A 12763-nucleotide genomic window follows, 5' to 3' on the forward strand; every position below is an offset into this window, starting at 1 on the left:
ACCATGGCAGAGAGGTAGAAGCGTCCATTGGGTAAGATAGTCTAGCTAGCTAAATTTTCAGATATTACACGTTTCTAATTTTGTCAGAAAATAGTTTTCATTTCAAGTTAAAGCGTACTGTTAGCTATCTAGCTAACGTTAGCTGGCTGGCTCGCTAGCTAAAGTTACGTGTATGATCTGTATAGTAATATTATTCATATCTCAGAGCCATTTGCATTGCTAGTTATAGCCTAATGTTAGCTACCTAGCCAACATTGAACCTGGTTGGTTAGCTACTTGCAGATTCATGCAGGGTAGTAACGTTATGAGTTGGGATTATGGTTCATTGTTTAGCTAGCTAGTTACATGTCTAAACAAAAGACTCCACTATGCAAGTAACCATTTCAATAGAATGTTCATGATGTCATTGTGACAGCTGTCGATAGACGTGGCTTGTAAATTCGCGGAATAACTGACGAATTTACGAACGCTCAACACCCGTTGAATATGGCCGGTGTCAGTAAATGTTGGCAAAAATGCGTCATTAAATTGTTGCCCGCAGCACAGTTACCAACGCTCTGGATAACAAAAACAGCCTAACCAGCTCTGATAGGGCGAGTAAAATGGTCAGTGAGCTGTTCTCTCATTTGAGTCTGGAAGTAGCTAGCAAGCTAGCCAACGTTAGCCAGTTAGTTTGGGTGCTTGACTGCTGTTGTTAGGTCAGAACGCTCGGATCAACCCTACTCCTCAGCCAGAGCATCCAGCGTGCGCTCTGAACGCTCCGAGAGCAAAACGCTCTGAATTTACGAACTGACAATGCTCGGAGTGCACTCTGGCACTCCAGATTGAATTTACAAACACGCCCGTAGTATAAACCAGCCTTTAGTCTTGAAATGGTAGGTTGTTTAGTACCCAGATGTGAATCCTTAAAGAGATGGGTGGGGCTAAGGCTTAAGAGGGTGTGAACGATGCTGAATGGGTTTAGACAAAGAAGAGCTCTCCAGTAGGTTTATCAAAACCTTCAAGGTTCATTTTCTCAAAAGTGAGGTTACAAGTTTATCAACTTTCAAAGCAGAATTACTTTCCCATTGTTCCGCAACTGTAGTGTATGATATACAATTTTCTAGCTCCGAGTCTCTACTTTCATCCAATGTAAAAAACACAATAAAAAATGTTGCTACATAAGACCGAATCGAGCCGGTCGGTCACATATTGGCACGGTTTGCTGGCCCTCGACTTCGTCTCGGCCCGAACAACACCTATGCCAATATATCCTCCAAACACCAGCTTCTCGGGCATTATCACGTAATTACACAGTGTATATCAGTTTGCAAACTCAGCTTATTATTTGTCGTAAAGCCCTAATCTTTTAGAATAAGCCCTTCTAATTTATCAATTCAGAACCAATTACTCTACGGGCATGATGGAAATAGGTTTATTGAAGGGGGTCACCAGTTGTGACCAATTAAATATCCTAAATTCACATATGGAATCTTGATTCAATTTACTCTAGTGAATCTAAGTGACATACAGTAAATCATAGCGTAGAACATGTGCTAAAACCGTCAAGATAAAAAACATCTGCCACTAGTAGCCAGATGGGGGTGGGAGGTGAATCACTCAAAACGGAAGTGGAGGACTGTTAAAATATCCAGTCTTGACCTTCCACTTAGAATTGTTCCACATTCCTGCCAATTAACATCAGTGGCAGTGTGTTGAGGTTTTCTAGCTGCTGTAAATACAGAAGCTTTTTGAGTCACCTCAAGGCTAGGGGTTAGGGCAAAAGTACTATAACATGCTTGAAAGCAATAGCTACTGCTTGTATCCCAGTATGATCAAACATTGGTTTAATCCACTAAAATAACAGAGTTTAGCTCCATAAACCCCATTCATTCACAAAAACACACATCTTTCTCTGGATTATGTATGGCATCTGTTTGGCACTTCCTTTCACAAGTTGTGTTAATGTATGGATTTCGGCAAATAAAGAAACCCATCCCGTCGTTTATGCCCTGAAATGCCCCCAGTTTAAATTTCCTAAATGCAAAGGAAACAGTCGCAAGTGAAACAGGAAACAGCAGTCCAGGGTGACGCACAACTGTGGCAAAATTAAAAAGGAATTGGACCTAATTCAGAATGCGCAAATCAATGTTGTCAGAGGTACACGTCTACGTTTCTGGGAAAGTATATTAAAAATAAGCTGAAACGGTCATATAAAAGTGAACTATCCCTTTAATGTTTGTAAACTCACTTACGCTAAGTTGTGAAGTGCAGGAGCGATGCCAGTATTCTGATGTGAATGGCTCCAAAACAGCATTTGTGGGGAGCTCAGGGGACAAAGAAAAATGTGGGGTACTCCCGAAATCCTGGAGTAATATTGTCAGCTTCGCTATATAAAAGTGTCTATCTATACTGTAAATCGCCTTCTCCCAACGCCGTACCACCTGGAAGTCCAAACAGTACAGCCTTAAGACAAAGGTCCACCTACGCAAGAGCAATGTAAAGCCTGTGTAAGGCGGTAAGGCAATTTAAGTCTCCCTGGATAAAGTGTGTGTTTTCAGATTCCAGCAGGGTGTTGGATGTGCAGTCCACACATGGGAAATAAGAGAGAGATCCCCCCCAAAAAACTCAGAAGCTGCAGTGTCCACTGAGACAAGCTACAGTGGACCATGCTCTCCTCAATGTTTCAAGCTACTGCATTATTAGGTAATGCAATGTTTGCATTTAGAGCCTTCATAAGAGAGGATCAAAAGTATATAGTGCGTGCAATAAGAGGTCACTTGCACAGGGATTCTGGAGGCGGACCAGTTCTATACATTTCAGCTGGAAGACAGCCAGGGTATTTTTTTTTGGGGGGGTCTTCTAACTTGCACTCCCATACGGTTCCATGTAAATAATCCTATGGGTTTATGGCACTGCATCCACACATGCAACTGACCTGTGTTACTAGAGTACATGTGAGAGGGATAACGATTCCTAGAAGTGGCTTGCCATTTAACAGCGGCGTCGAAAGGAGACAAATATTTGCCTCATCTTATTTCATGTTTAAGACAGCACTAACATGATTCTAAACAGATGTCTTTTTCCATACACTCGTCCATCCCTTACATAGGTTCCACACGTAGGCTAATGCTGATACACATTTTCTGTCCTTTCAATTACTTTAAATTGGTATGCAGTAATCTACGATAATTGGGTGGAGTGCTTTCAGTAGAGGGTAATGATGTTATTCCGTGATGCTGGTTGAGTTGTTCAGTCTCAGTGGATTGAGATCAGAAGATAATGCCATATTTGATTGGCTTTACTGGCCTGTGAACGCGTATCTGGATGTTGTTAGAAGTCCAAAGAATGGCAGTACGACATGCATTGCTCATCTTTGGTACGTCCGATTAAAACAATTCTACACTGTTAGGAAAGCACAAAGGTAAGTTACCTCGTGCTGAATCATGAGTCACGCAGACCCTATTACAGTGTGCTGTGATATACAGATACTGCCAAAAATCATGTCCTCTCAGCTGTGGAAAGGCAATTCAACCAAGGTCACAAAATGTAAGATTTGCAACATTTGTGTAATTTCTCAAAGTTTCAAATGTTCTCAAAATATTGGTAGGACTTTATAATAACTCCACGTAATAAAGCATTTATAATTAATTCGTAAATAGTTTATTCATAAATGATTAATCATTACTCATTTGTAAACATTATTAAACTAGTTATTCACAAATGTATAAACAACTTTTAAAGTATTTAATAATGATTCATAAGATCATTCATAAGATGTTTAATATTGTTCCTTATAAACCATTTACTAATCATTAGTAAAGTTTTTTTTGTGTGGCCTCATCTAAAGTGTGGGCTATTTATACTTTATAAATACTAACATAAGCGTTTCTTGGCAGTGACTTTTCTACCAAAACTAAAGTGTGGATTGCAGTCACTCCTTAGAGCGGTCTAATCTCAGTTAACCAAGAACTAAAATCTTGCGTAATTTGGTCAACTGCGTGATTAAGTTCTGGGTCCATATGTGTTAGAAATGGGGAGTTCCGGTTTGCCCTCGCAAAAGGAAGCTCTCAGCCAAAGTCTGCAGTTAAAAGACTGAAGCACTGGAAGGAATAAAAGGTTATACATGTAACATTTCTACCTACAAATCATACACATATATATATATATATATATATATATATATATATAGTGGGGAGAACAAGTATTTGATACACTGCCGATTTTGCAGGTTTTCCTACTTACAAAGCATGTAGAGATCTGTATAATTTTTATCATAGGTACACTTCAATTGTGAGAGACGGAATCTAAAACAAAAATCCAGAAAATCACATTGTATGATTTTTAAGTCATTAATTTGCATTTTATTGCATGACATAAGTATTTGATCACCTACCAACCAGTAAGAATTCCGGCTCTCACAGACCTGTATATATATATATATATATATATATATATATATATATATATTGTGACGTCACGAGAGGCTACACAGCTTTCAGCGGGATTGCTCAAGTAGTGCAAGGAGACAAGGTTCAAACAAAACAAGGATTTTATTATAGGTCTTGGGAAATTAACGAAAATATAACAAAATTCTGTTCTCTTGTGGCTCTTTAAGGGTTAACAGTTCAGGGATGTCTCTTCCACATCCAAAATCATAATTCTCACTCGCTCAGATAACTTTTCCCCAGCCTTACTGTAGTCCACGTTGCAGCTAGTGGCCAACCCAGCAAACAGTCCTTCCAAATGTCTCTCACGTATTTCCACAGGTGCATATATCCAAAGGTGAGTATTTCCCAAAGGTAAGTATCTCCAAATCCTTATATTCCTCATGGAAGTGGACGTGCAGCACTCTTGTCATCCAGAGAGCCCAGGTTGGAGACTGTGTCTCTTCCCTTCCCAAACCTTCAGCTCATCAGCTCCTCATTTGTTTCAGCTGCGTGGGAAGATTGGCCATAGAGGGGTGGAGTTCCCGACCATACCAGCAGATGGAGCCATAGCTGTCTGGGTTTGCCGCCACCTCAGGGGGATGTAACGTCCCTCCAGGACACAGCCTCTCGTGACATCACACATCCCCCTCCTCGGGACCGACGTCCTCGTCGGGGTAAAGGCAGCGAAGAAGGCATCACGCCGGGAGAGGGCGTCCGCATTGCCGTGGTGCTTGCCAGACTGCTCTCTCTTCAACTCCTCCAACTCTAGGACCAGGGACTCAGCCTCCTGTTGTCTCTCCTTGAGTTTCTTACTGAACGCATCAGCCTTGGTTTTAGCAGAGTTTAGCTTCTGTTGAGCAGCTTTCAGTTCCTTCTCTCTCTCTGCCTCCGCATTCTTCATCTTGTTCTCCAACACCTTGTACTTCTCCTCTGCCTTCTTCTGGACCTCCTTACTACTGCGCAGGGTCTCCTCACACTCCTCGATGGTCCTGCGCAGCCTCTCCAGCTCCTCCTGTTGCTTAGGGAAGGAGCTCTGTTGGAGTTTAGCCTGGAGGATATCTAACTCTTCTGTCTTCATGTCTAACTGTTGCTTTAACAAACGATACCTCTCAGCGGTCCCCTTCAGACCAGACAGTTCTTTGTCCAGATTCTGTAGCTCCGTCTCTGTGTCGGTCTGGGCACCTGCCATCCCTATCCGAGCCCGGGCGGGAGTGAGTAACTCGGAGGATTGCACCGGAGCCTTCCCAGGATGAGTCTTGCCTCTCCGTTTCCGAGGTACTCGGGTTATCCTCTCCTGAGACTCTCTCCAGAGTGGGTAAAAGGCTGGGCAGTCTCGTCCAATTAGGACAGGGACGGGGAGGGAATCAACCACCCCCCGCCGTCGTGTGTATGGTTCCCCGTGTGCTGGTCATTGTAAGTTCAGTAATGGGGTATTCTCTGGTGTCCCCATGGACACAGGAAACTGGGAGGACTTTCCCCGGGGTCAGACACGTTGGGCCCACCAAATCCTTACGCACCAGGGTGGCCCGGCTACCAGAATCCAGTAAGGCCTCCACATCATGGTGATTCACAGTTACCGGGCAGGTGGGGGGGTCGATCTGGGCCGCCATCTACGACTCCCAAGAGCGAGGCAAAACGGTGTGTGGGTGCTGAGCTGGAGGACTCCGCAGTGGGCATAGGTTCATCGGCTGGTTTCCCACACTGCCAGGAGATATGTCCCATCTCCCCACACCGGTAACACTGTCGAGTTTCCCCCTCCTGGTGTACTCTTCTTGGACCCGCCTGGTTTCTGGCTCCCCCTGGAGCCGGGATAAGTCCTGACGTGGCTGGGTTCGAGACCTTGGGGTCCTTTGGACGGGTTCTTCCCATTTGTGGTGGGGCCGCACTCCTGGGGTCTTTTCGGGAAGCATTCAGCATCTCCGCTGTGGCCTGGTACTTTTCCACAGCTTCCACGGTCAGATCAGCCGTGGTCAAGGCCTGTTGACTGATGACCCGTTTTGCCTCATAAGGCAGGGCGCGTAGGTAACGATCCACCACAACGGCCTCCACCACCGCCGCTGCTGTATTCCTCTGCGGATCCAGCCATTTCCCTTGCGATTCGGACAAGTTCATGCATCTGCGCCCGAGGAGGTTGGTCTGGTTGGAAGGTCCAGCTGTGAAAGCGCTGGGCCATACCAAACTTTGTGAGTCCATATCTGCTGAGGATCTCAGACTTCAGGGCATCATAGTCAGTAACCTGGTCAGGGCCCAGGTCCCGGACAGCATTCAGCGATTCCCCGGTTAGAAAGGGGGCTAACAGACCAACCCACTGTTGCTTGGGCCAGGCTTCCCTAGTGGCCGTGGCCTCAAATGCATGCAGGTATGCCTCAATGTCATCGGTAGCTCCCATCTTAGATATAAAGTCACTTGCCTTTATTGGGCGGGTATTTTGGACCACCCTCTGTCTCTGCAACTGCAATTCCTCTGCCTTCAGAAGGTTGGCTTTCTTTTGCTCCTCCAAGAGAGCCACGTTTGCTTGCATCTGGGCTTGCTGGCCAGCAACAAGGGCTTTTCAATATGTCCTCCATTTCAGTCGGCGGGGAGCCTACGGCCAACTTGGAAAACTGGGTGATCAAACCTTCGGTATCCTCCTCTGACATGCACTATTAACGCTTGAGCGTGCCCGTATTCTCCACCATCTGTGACGTCACGAGAGGCTACACAGCTTTCAGCGGGATTGCTCAAGTAGTGCAAGGAGACAAGGTTCAAACAAAACAAGGATTTTATTATAGGTCTTGGGAAATTAACGAAAATATAACAAAATTCTGTTCTCTTGTGGCTCTTTAAGGGTTAACAGTTCAGGGATGTCTCTTCCACATCCAAAATCATAATTCTCACTCGCTCAGATAACTTTTCCCCAGCCTTACTGTAGTCCACGTTGCAGCTAGTGGCCAACCCAGCAAACAGTCCTTCCAAATGTCTCTCACGTATTTCCACAGGTGCATATATCCAAAGGTGAGTATTTCCCAAAGGTAAGTATCTCCAAATCCTTATATTCCTCATGGAAGTGGACGTGCAGCACTCTTGTCATCCAGAGAGCCCAGGTTGGAGACTGTGTCTCTTCCCTTCCCAAACCTTCAGCTCATCAGCTCCTCATTTGTTTCAGCTGCGTGGGAAGATTGGCCATAGAGGGGTGGAGTTCCCGACCATACCAGCAGATGGAGCCATAGCTGTCTGGGTTTGCCGCCACCTCAGGGGGATGTAACGTCCCTCCAGGACACAGCCTCTCGTGACATCACAATATATATATATATAAATAAATACACACTACCGTTCAAAAGTTTGGGGTCACTTAGAAATGTCCTTGTTTTCGAAAGACTACTGATCAGAAATACAGTGGACATTGTTAATGTTGTAAATGGCTATTGTAGCTGGAAACGGCTGATTTTTTATGGAATATCTACATAGGCGTAAAGAGGCCCATTATCAGCAACCATCAGTCGTGTTCCAATGGCACATTGTGTTTGCTAATCCAAGTTTATCATTTTAAAAAGGCTAATTGATCATTAGAAAACCCTTTTGCAATTATGTTAGCAAAGATGAAAACTGTTGTGCTGTTTAAAGAAGCAATAAAACTGGCCTTCTTGAGACTAGTTGAGTACCTGGAGCATCAGCAATTGTTGGTTCGATTACAGGCTCAAAATGGCCAGAAACAAATAACTTTCTTCTGAAACTCGTCAGTCTATTCTTGTTCTGAGAAATTAAGGCTATTCCATGCGAGAAATTGCCAAGAAACTTAAGATCTCATACAACACTGTGTACTACACCCTTCACAGAACAGCGCAAACTGGCTCTAATCAGAATAGAAAGAGGAATGGGAGGCCCCAGTGCACAACTGAACAAGAGGACGAATACATTAGTGTCTAGTTTGAGAAACAGATGCCTCACAGGTCCTCAACTGGCAGCTTTATTAAATAGTACCCACAAAACACCAGTCTCAACGTCAACGGTGAAGAGGCGACTCCGGGATGCTGACCTTCTAGGCAGAGTTGCAAAGAAAAAGCCATATCTCAGACTGCCCATCTTTTCTTTTTATTGGCCAGTCTGAGATATGGCTTTTTCTTTGCAACTCTGCCTAGAAGGTCAGCATCCCGGAGTCGCCTCTTCACTGTTGACGTTGAGACTGGTGTTTTGCGGGTACTATTTAATGAAGCTGCCAGTTGAGGACCTGTTTTATTTTTATTTTACCTTTATTTAACTAGGCAAGTCAGTTAAGAACAAATTCTTATTTACAATGACGGCCTACACCGGCCAAACCCGGACAACACTGGGCCAATTGTGCACCGCCCTATGGGACTCCCAATCACGGCCGGTTGTGGCACAGCCTGGAATCGAACCAGGGGGTCTGTAGTGACGCCTCAAGTACTGAGTGCCTTAGAACGCTGCGCTACTCGGGAGCCCAGAAACTGTGAGGCGCCTGTTTCTCAAACAGATCCGGTTCATCCTTGGGAGCAATTTCCAAACGCCTGAAGGTACCACGTTCATCTGTACAAACAATAGTACGCAAGTATAAACACCATGGGACCACGCTGCCGTCATACCGCTCAGGAAGGAGACGTTTTCTGTCTCCTAGAGATGAACGTACTTTGGTGCGGAAAGTGCAAATCAATCCCAGAACAACAGCAAAGGACCTTGTGAAGATGCTGGAGGAAACAGGTACAAAAGTATCTACAGTGAGGGAAAAAAGTATTTGATCCCCTGCTGATTTTGTACGTTTGCCCACTGACCAAAAAATTATCAGTCTATAATTTTAATGGTAGGTTTATTTGAACAGTGAGAGACAGAATAACAACAAAAAAATCCAGAAAAACGCATGTCAAAAATGTTATAAATTGATTTCCATTTTAATGAGGGAAATAAGTATTTGACCCCCTCTCAATCAGATTGAGAGGGTCCCAGGTGTCTTTTATACAGGTAACGAGCTGAGATTAGGAGCACACTCTTAAAGAGAGTGCTCTTAATCTCATCTTGTTACCTGTATAAAAGACACCTGTCCACAGAAGCAATCAATCAATCAGATTCCAAACTCTCCACCATGGCCAAGACCAAAGAGCTCTCCAAGGATGTCAGGTACAAGATTGTAGACCTACACAAGGCTGGAATGGGCTACAAGACCATCGCCAAGCAGCTTGGTGAGAAGGTGACAACAGTTGGTGCGATTATTCGCAAATGGAAGAAACACAAAATAACTGTCAATCTCCCTCTGCCTGGGGCTCCATGCAAGATCTCACCTCGTGGAGTTGCAATGATCATGAGAACGGTGAGGAATCAGCCCAGAACTACACAGGAGGATCTTGTCAATGATCTCAAGGCAGCTGGGACCATAGTCGCCAAGAAAACAATTGGTAACAGACTACGCCGTGAAGGACTGAAATCCTGCAGCGCCCGCAAGGTCCCACTGCTCAAGAAAGCACATATACAGGGCCGTCTGAAGTTTGCCAATGAACATCTGAATGATTCAGAGGAGAACTGGGTGAAAATGTTGTGGTCAGATGAGACCAAAATTGAGCTCTTTGGCATCAACTCAACTCGCCATGTTTGGAGGAGGAGGAATGCTGCCTATGACCCCAAGAACACCATCCCCACCGTCAAACATGGAGGTGGAAACATTATGCTTTGGGGGTGTTTTTCTGCTAAGGGGACAGGACAACTTCACTGCCTCAACGGGACGATGGACGGGACCATGTACCATCAAATCTTGGGTGAGAACCTCCTTCCCTCAGCCAGGGCATTGAAAATAGGCCGTGGATGGGTATTCCAGCATGACAATGACCCAAAACACACGGCCAAGGCAACAAAGGAGTGGCTCAAGAAGAAGCACATTAAGGTCCTGGAGTGGCCAAACGTCAGCCTCGAAACCTTAATGACTTGGAGAAGATCTGCAAAGAGGAGTGGAACAAAATCCCACCTGAGATGTGTGCAAACCTGGTGGCCAACTACAAGAAACGTCTGACCTATGTGATTGCCAACAAGGGTTTTGCCACCAAGTACTAAGTAATGTTTTGCAGAGGGGTCAAATACTTATTTCCCCTCATTAAAATGCAAATCAATTTATAACATTTTTGACATGTGTTTTTCTGGATTTTTTAAATGTTATTCTGTCTCTCACTGTTCAAATAAACCTACCATTAAAATTATAGACTGATCATGTCTTTGTCAGCGGGCAAACATACAAAATCAGCAGGGGATCAAATACTTTTTTCCCCTCACTGTATATCCACAGTAAAACGAGTCCTATATTGACATAACCTGAAAGGCCGCTCAGCAAGGAAGAAGCCACTGCTCCAAAACCACCATAAAAAAGCCAGACTACGGTTTGCAACTGCACATGGGGACAAAGATCGTACTTTTTTGAGAAATGTCCTCTGGTCTGATGAAACAAAAATATAACTGTTTGGCCATAATGACCATCGTTATGTTTGGAGGAAAAAGGGGGTTGCTTGCAAGCCGAAGAACACCATCCCAACCGTGAAGGACGGGGGTGGCAGCATCATGTAGATGTCATCATGAGGAAGGAAAATTACGTGGATATATTGAAGCGACATCTCAAGACATCAGTCAGGAAGTTAAAGCTTGGTCGCAAATGGGTCTTCCAAATGGACAATGACCCCAAGCACACTTCCAAAGTTGTGGCAAAATGGCTTAAGGACAACAAAGTCAAGGTATTGGAGTGGCCATCACAAAGCCCTGACCTCAATCCTATAGAAAATGTGTGGGCAGAACTGAGAAAGCGTGTGCAAGCAAGGAGGCCTACAAACCTGACTCAGTTACACCAGCTCTGTCAGGAGGAATGGCCAAAAATGCACCCAACTTATTGTGGGAAGCTTGTGGAAGGCTACCCGAAATGTTTGACCCAAGTTAAACAATTTAATGGAAATGCTACCAAATACTAATTGAATGTATGTAAACTTCTGACCCACTGGGAATGTGATGAAAGAAATAAAAGCTGAAATAAATAACTCTCTCTACTATTATTCTGACATTTCACATTCTTAAAATAAAGTGGTGATCCAAACTGACCTAAGACAGGACATTTTTACTAGGATTGAATGTCAGGAATTGTGAAAAACTGAGTTTAAATGTATTTGGCTAAGGTGTATGTAAACTTCCGACTTCAACTGTGTGTGTATTTACACATACAGTGGGGAGAACAAGTATTTGATACACTGCCGATTTTGCAGGTTTTCCTACTTACAAAGCATGTAGAGGTCTGTAATATTTATCATAGGTACACTTCAACTGTGAGAGACGGAATCTAAAACAAAAATCCAGAAAATCACATTGTATGATTTTTAAGTAATAATTTGCATTTTCTTGCATGACATAAGTATTTGATCACCTACCAACCAGTAAGAATTCCGGCTCTACACAGACCTGTTAGTTTTTCTTTAAGAAGCCCTCCTGTTCTCCACTCATTACCTGTATTAACTGCACCTGTTTGAACTCGTTACCTGTATTAAAGACACCTGTCCACACACTCAATCAAACAGACTCCAACCTCTCCACAATAGCCAAGACCAGAGAGCTGTGTAAGGACATCAGGGATAAAATTGTAGACCTGCACATGGCTGGGATGGGCTACAGGACAATAGGCAAGCAGCTTGGTGAGAAGGCAACAACTGTTGGCGCAATTATTAGAAAATGGAAGAAGTTCAAGATGACCCTCGGTCTGGGGCTCCATGCAAGATCTCACCTCATGGGGCATCAATGATCATGAGGAAGGTGAGGGATCAGCCCAGACCTACACGGCAGGACCTGGTCAATGACCTGAAGAGAGCTGGGACCACAGTCTCAAAGAAAACCATTAGTAACACACTCCCCCTGCTCAAGCCAGCTTATGTCCAGGCCCGTCTGAAGTTTGCCAATGACCATTTGGATGATCCAGAGGAGGAATGGGAGAAGGTCATGTGGTCTGATGAGACAAAAATATAGCTTTTTGATCTAAACTCCACTCGCCGTGTTTGGAGGAAGAAGAAGGATGAGTACAACCCCAAGAACACCATCCCAACCGTGAAGCATGGAGGTGGAAACATCATTCTTTGGGGATGCTTTTCTGCAAAGGGGACAGGACGACTGCACCGTATTCAGGGGAGGATGGATGGGGCCATGTATTGCGAGATCTTGGCCAACAACCTCCTTCCCTCAGTAAGAGCATTGAAGATGGGTCATGGCTGGGTCTTCCAGCATGACAATGACCCGAAACACACAGACAGGGCAACTAAGGAGTGGCTCCGTAAGAAGCATCTCAAGGTCCTGGAGTGGCCTAGCCAGTCTCCAGACCTGAACCCAATAGAAAATCTTTGGAGGGAGCTGGA

General features: G+C 44.5%; 1 protein-coding gene across 3 annotated transcripts in view; it reads right to left on the reverse strand.

Moving 5' to 3' along the window:
- The window catches only part of pms1 (PMS1 homolog 1, mismatch repair system component), a 71867-nt gene that overhangs the window by 39246 nt on the left and 19858 nt on the right, over nucleotides 1–12763 (reverse strand). The gene's annotated exons all lie outside the window — the stretch shown is intronic.

This window comes from Coregonus clupeaformis, chromosome 4, assembly GCF_020615455.1.
Source record: "Coregonus clupeaformis isolate EN_2021a chromosome 4, ASM2061545v1, whole genome shotgun sequence".
NCBI classification, from domain to species: Eukaryota; Metazoa; Chordata; class Actinopteri; order Salmoniformes; family Salmonidae; genus Coregonus; species Coregonus clupeaformis.